Raw genomic sequence first — 7,552 nt, 5'->3', positions numbered from 1 at the left:
GAGCTTGATCAAGTAATAGCTGACACTCCGTCAACTTTCAAGTAAGTAACCAATCCAGCAGAGCACCACTTAAACTACTCTCCGTCCACCATTCAAACCCCCTACTGGGCCCAAAATCCTCAATAAACACTGGTGGTAATACTCGAGTATACCGATTAGTCGAGGAGATATCACTCCACTCGACAAAACAAAAGACCCAGGGTTCGTTGCCCAATCGACCAAGCCCTTGCCGGCTCGACTCGAGTAACTCGCCACAGGGTTTCTGGAATTCCAGGAAGTGCGCACCATATACACCAATATCTCAAATTCATGGCAACAGTAAACAAGTATATCTCATATTAGGGCAAGTGCGATAAAGTACACTCTCTTGTCCGATCAAACAAATGACATATCATTAAATCACATTGGTCAAGTATTGAAAACAAGTGTCCAGTTCAATCAGGTATTTGGAAGCACTCACCAAAGGTCTAGTGCCTCTCAAAAGTCACGTTCAGGTCCAACTCCTTGGTTGGAGTCCAAATCTGCGATAAAATATCATTTGCGAATGTAAAACTCTCTAGAGTTCGAGTTCGAAACATAGAAGTTTTGTTTCAAGAAAATCAAGTAAATGCAACTCGTTTAAGTAGTATTCACGATACTTATCAAATTCAGAAAAATTCATGCTCGCTCTTAAACCTTTGAAACTTTGAAGCAATGATACTTTGAAATACCATTTGAGTCGAAGAAATGGAGAAAACGTATTTCTATTAGTCGAAATTTTCATTTTTCCAAGGGTACAAGTTTCGGCCGAATTCTAACTCATATACCTTGATAAGAAAAGATGTAAATATCCTAGATGGTTCAAGTGGTATTCGTCATCAAATCCTTATCTAGTTCTCGAGTGCAAATCTAGGCAGCACGCCCTTTGTATTTACCTATTTTCTAGCCATTTATGGCTTTATTCTTTTCCGCAATTAATCCCAAAGTCACACACAAAATCATCTCATTTCAATAGCCATTGCATAGGCTCAAAGTCATACAAGTACAAAATCAAGTTAGGAACATGTGCGGAAATGAAGTTTGAGTCAAGAAACAAAAGACCGTTTTGACGTTGTTTTGCGTAACGGACACTGTGACGCCCCCACTTCTCCCAAGGGCGAACCCAAGGGTATCCGCGGAACGCCTGCCTAGCTCTCGCCAGGACTCGAGACAAATCAATTCAAACTTAACAATATATAACAATTTATACCAGTCTAATAAGGAAAAATCGCTTCCATAAACGAATATCCAAGTCTTGTACCACGTGTTCAAAATACATCCGTTATCCAATTCTTACGTCAGGATCCAAAAGATACATCAATTCCCAAATATATACAATAGCCAAAATGTCTAGTCAATTACAATTGAAACCCTAATACAAAAGTACATCCAAAGGGTTCCAACGAGTTTCACTCCATCCATTCCTGTTAAGGAAAACAAATCTACGGGGTGAGCGAAACGCTCGTGAGGCCAAGAAAACACACATGCAAGCACGTTGTCCAAATAACAATCCCAATATTCAAGTAATTTACAATTCGAGCGAGAAAAATAAACAGAAACAATTCAAGGATATAGGAGCTCTCAGGAGCTATTTTCCTCTTGCTTCGCCACGGCTCGATCCGATACCCCCTCGTGATGACACTCCGTTATCCTGGTGGGTATTTTATCCGTAGAAACTTCACTTATTACTTCCTCCGACCAACATTCCACCCTCTCGGATCCGAAACCAAACACGCACGAAAAAGGCGATACTCGTCGAGTATGCCACACGAGATCTCAAGAGATCAAGTTTTGATTTTTGAACACGCACGGAAAGGGCGATACTCCACGAGTATGCCGAACAAGATCTCAAAAGATCAAGTTGTGTTTTGTTACTCTCTTGGTTTATCAAACTTCTCGACCAAGCCCATGCCGGCTCGAGTTGTAAGATTGGTTAAGAGAATTGGGCGTCCCCATAAGTCGAGGAGGTTCACTCCACCCGACAACAAGACACGCACGACATACACGACATGCATGGCAACACGACACGCACACGAAAACGGGTATATTTTAGTCGACGAGATTCACTCAATCGACTTTGAAAACCAAGTTAATACAAGTAAAGTTCAAGTAAAGGAGAGCGAGTGCGATAAAGTACACACTCGTCTCATCAAGTGATATTCACGTATATAAGCAGGTAAATCAAGTAAACACGACAAGTCATGCACTTGACACTCACCAATTCAAAAGTAATTGAGCGAGAAAATCTTTAGTTGTCCCCTCCGGGATTCTTTTCAAGACTCGCTTGAGCACCTGAAGCAATTAACAAGTATTTTTCACTCACAATCACGTATTAATGAAGAAAGGAGTTACGCTTATTTGGACTAGTCAATACCTCAACCAAGAACCTTAGCCACTCAAAATAAAGGTTCAAAAGTGAGGTTTTATTAACACAAGAAAAACTGATTTCCTTCATGAAATCAAGTTTAAAGCGATCAATTATCATCAAGAAGGAGTAACAAGTTTTCAAATTTTCATTTTCTAAGAAATCAGCAAATTTCAGCTTTGCGCGTCAAATTTAGAAAAATCAGATCTTGCACTCAGTAGGTCCAAAATTATAAAACTTGGTACCGTTGGAAACCTCTTAGAAAGTACTAAAAGTTCTTAAAAGACACTTTTCCATGAATCTAAGTGGAAGGTATTCAAAAATGAGCTTGAAGGTACAGGTTCGGCGTACAAGGCAGAATTAAGTTGGATTTCGGCCAACTTTGGAAATTCGGCACGATTCACATGTTGCAAACCGGCCTCTGAAATTTACAGCTCAATTAGTGTTACAAGTGAGGTTTATAACAAAACAAGCGGATCAAGAATCGGAGTTTCGAGTACCGAGATACGGTAGCTCAAAGTTGAGGAAGATTCAAGACTGAAGAAGAATTTCCAGTTTTGAACCTCCAACACTAGCAATTTAATTCGGTATCGAAACGAACTTGAATTGGTGCCAAAATTGGCAGTATTTTACTCCTATATGCAAGGTATTCCTCTATCAAATTTCAGGGAAAAATACCATCGGGAAGGTAGTTAATTAGTCAACCAAAGTTCAGGAAAAATTCTAAGGCAATCTGCCTTGTGACTTTCATTTCACAATTTCAAATCGTTTAACCAAGAAAACTATCCGAACATGGTTCATTTGTGAAACAAAGGTCTAAGACACATCCATGATACCTTTGGTAAGTGATGAGCATCAAGAACTTCAATTAATAAAATCATTCCCAAGTTTTGCCCCAAATCAGTCCAAATACTACGTTTTTCCAAAACAGGGCAGTCCTCTTGTTTTAGTCACAACTCAATCAATTTAACTCGGAATGAGGCATGGTTTATGGCGTTAGAAAATACATTCACGGGACTAAAAGTTCACAGAAGGAAATGTTCTGAAATTCGGCAAGCAACCAGCTCAAAATTGAGCCTCAAGTTGCTGCCTCAACAAGCCATTCCAGCAAATCCGAGAGACAGGACAGCTAACTTAAAACGTTTGGTTCGGATCACTCACAAAGAATCAGAACGTGCATTTTATCTCAAATTAAAGCTAGGAATTCCTAGTTTCAAACGCCACCAACGGCACTTGATTTCGACACCCGAGGACAGAGTTATGGCCAAAATACGACCACTGGACAGTTTTACCCGAAAATAATTTTCCAGCATGCCTAGTTCATGAATAAATTCATTTGCCCATCCAATCGTTAATGTTTTCCAACGAAAATTTCTACACACATAATATAACATATACACATCAGGATCATGCCAATAAATCACCAAAAATGGGCCTTATCATGGCCGAACAAAACAGGGGCAGATTCGGCAATTTCTGGTCATGACCTCTACTTGAGTTCCCAACAATAACACTCCATAAATTCATCATTATAACCATTAAACTACCATTAAATCCAACATTGATCCTCAAATCAGCAACAACAACCCAAGTGTGGGAATACAAAGAGCCCACTATCACATTTTACATCCATATCAAGCTAACCAAATGCATGCATGAACTTAACAAGGTAAGATAGCTTCCAAACTTCAAGTTTCCAAGAGTGGATCATCACTTACTTTGGGTTGATGTTCAGCAGAATTTTCGGCCCTCTATTACCCCAGAAAAACCGTGATTTCCAGCCCTTGTTTGCAGCTAAAAATGCTCCTCAAGTGTCAAGCTAGGTGTGGTGCAAGTTTGGTTGAATTTGGAGATGATTTGGGGTGGTTTTGAGTGAGATTAGTGAGCAGAAATTTTGAAGCAATGGAGTTAGAGAGAGGAGGGTGTTTGGTCGGCTATGAGGAGAGAGAAGATGGAGAGAAATCTGATTTCCTTTAGCTTCCAAGAGAAGGTGAAATAAGTGGTGTAAATTCACCCAAAAGTCAACTCTCATTAGGGGCCGTTTGGTGCGATTACGGCTCGATTTTCTCGCGCGTTTGGTTCACTAGTGCACTGAACCTCCAATGCATTTATATTCATGTAAGTGTTATTCACTCTTAATTGTCCCGATATAAGGGTCTAAAGTCCCTCAAATAACGTCGCGCGTGTGAAAACGCGTACCGTCAATTTTAACGCTATAACGCGAAACTTCCAATAAATTCTTATAACGATTGCGCTACTAACTATCACTTGAGTATTTACTCATAAGATTACCTATTTTAGGACCATAGTACAAGTCTCCAATATTCCAAGCTTATTGTGTTACTACGCGGATAAAATCTCCAAGTACTATTCACTATTTTTTTTTACTAGACGTACTCCAGGAAATTAATTTTTGAAACGAATCATTTTAAAAATATAACGAAATTATATTACCATGTATTTAGGTCTAATAAGACTAGAAAATATTCCTCGAAGCGAAAATCCAATTAAATAATTTATTAAGCCATAAATTAGGCATAAAATAATAGTTTTTACGAGTTCTCACATCCTCTCCCCCTTAAGAGAATTTCGTCCTCGAAATTCACACTTAGGATAACAGTCATACCCCTTAATAGTCACACTTATCAGGTCAAACAATAACTTACCTTCTGCAACCCATTTCACAATTTCTACTCACCCAATTAGTAGTCAAACTTTGATTCTATCTCATGAATCTAGGATTTTGTAAAAGTGTGCGTCGTACTATAGTCACTTAGAACCTTAACTAAACAATAGAAAGCAAAAATCATACCTTCAATGACCTTAACGGGATTGGAAACCTGTTGATAGCCTAATGCATAAACCCTAGCTGGTGCTTTAGATCGACTTCCTCCAGCACTAGACTGCTTTGCAGTTGACTTTTCAAGCCTTTGAGTACTACCTCCTTCATTCGGTATACTTGGACAGTTCGCGATCTGATGCTCAGTGCTGCCACAATACAAACACTTTCCCGTTTTCTTCCAGCACTCATTCTCTGTATGGTTAGGCTTGCGACAATAACCACAAATAACTTGAGGAGCCACAGGCTGACCACTTGGAGGAGTCTCCCTCGGTTGATCCCTTCCATTGTGGCCTCCTCTTGATTGAGTCTTTTTTTGTGTACCAGATGTCTCTATTCCTCCCGTTCCTTTTTCCTTTTTAGAAGGTGGGGCACCCTTATCTGCTTGTCCAAGAGGATGACTAGAAGTGCCCCTTTTCTTGGCATGAAAATCCTTAACTTGCAGCCTTGCACTTTCGACTCTCTGCGCCTTCTCTAGGGCTTCAGTGAAAGTAGAGATTTGGGCCGCTGCTAACCCCTCTTGAATCTCCACGTTAAGTCCTTGTACAAATCGCCTTATCCTTCTCCTCTCAGTGGCTACCAATTCTGGGGCGTATCTAGAAAGTCTAGTAAATTTTCCTTCATACTCAGCCACACTAGACGCCCCCTGCTTCACTTTTATGAATTCGTCCTCCCGTTTCTCTTGAACAAGGGCGGGAGAAACTTCTCATTAAATTCTCCTAAAAGATTTTCCCAAGTCCAAGGGGTTTGTGCTCTTTCCCATTTTCCCCTTATCATATCCCACCAAGCACGTGCTGCACCCTCAAACTGAAAGACAGCAAAAGTTACTCGTCTCTCCTCCGCATAATCTAGGGCTGCGAAAATATTAGTCATTCTTTCTAGCCAATTCTCCGCTACCTCAGGATCAGGCTCACCAATTAACTTAGGTGGGTTGAACTTTAAGAATCTCTCTAAGGCTCTATCCTCCCCTCTATCCTGGCCCCAGGTTGGTTAACTGGCACTGGTTCCTGTCTCTCAGCTAATCGTTCTAGGATGTCAGTCATCCTATTAATGGCAGTAGCCATTTGGTTAACCTCCATATTTTCTTGTCCTTGGGTCGGTCTAGTGGCCGATCCTTGTTCATCCCCTTGAGGTTGGGTTTGTCCAGTCCCTCGCCCACGGCCTCGACCACGGCCTCGACCCCTTCTTAGCCCTTCCATAACCTAAGTATGCCTAGTGCAAGAAATAAATCAATTACGCGAGAAAATACTTGAAACAAGGGCCAATTGCGAAAACATTGAAAATAATAATAATTTACATTCATTAACATGTCACAATCCATACAATTAGCAAGTCAGGGAAGATCACAAAAATATAGTACACAGGTGCCACAAAAGTACTTTTACTCACAGAAGACTAAAGTCAAACAAGTGCCCCAAAAGTAGGCCATACAGTCATGCAAAATATAATGGCCTCAACACTTAGCATCACCCCTGACAATTCTAACTATATCAGTCAAAAGGGTCTAGTTTTTTTTTCTCGTTCATTTCCCAATAATGGAGATCTCAATTCCAATACAAGAATCCTCCGGGCTCTGACCTTTGCCATCAGAATTTATCTCAAAACCACTTATGATTTTTATTCACACTATAATATACGAGACTATACCCCTTTCGAAGTCACAAGTATTCTCTCAGAAAAAGTATTTAGTACTCAAGTACAAGAATCCAGAACTAAGAGAATTTACAACTCAGGCCGTACGCTCCCAAGTGCAAATTAACAAAGTTTAAGATCCCTACCTGACGTACATATCTATCTACCTCAAATAGCATGATAAAGGTTTTACACTTACCACTTTCATAGTTCACAACTTACGCACAAGAAGAGTACTTAGTCTTTTATACATATTCACATAATTGGGACCATATCACGTCTTGGCCCAAACTCACTCCGTGCAGAGGCCACGCGAAGTTACTCTGATTTTTTTTTCCTACAAGTAGTCACTTAACTTTCAAACCAGTCCCACAGTCCGGTATCCTAAACTTTTAAGCCTAGGATACACTACAAAGATCTAAAGCCTAAGCTCTGATACCAACTGTGACGCCCCCACTTCTCCCAAGGGCGAACCCAAGGGTATCCGCGAAACGCCTGCCTAGCTCTCGCCAGGACTCGAGACAAATCAATTCAAACTTAACAATATATAACAATTTATACCAGTCTAATAAGGAAAAATCGCTTCCATAAACGAATATCCAAGTCTTGTACCACGTGTTCAAAATACATCCGTTATCCAATTCTTACGTCAGGATCCAAAAGATACATCAATTCCCAAATATATACAATAGCCAAAA

This window comes from Coffea eugenioides, chromosome 4, assembly GCF_003713205.1.
Source record: "Coffea eugenioides isolate CCC68of chromosome 4, Ceug_1.0, whole genome shotgun sequence".
Classification (NCBI taxonomy): Eukaryota; Viridiplantae; Streptophyta; class Magnoliopsida; order Gentianales; family Rubiaceae; genus Coffea; species Coffea eugenioides.
Note: the sequence above shows the minus strand (reverse complement) of the source record.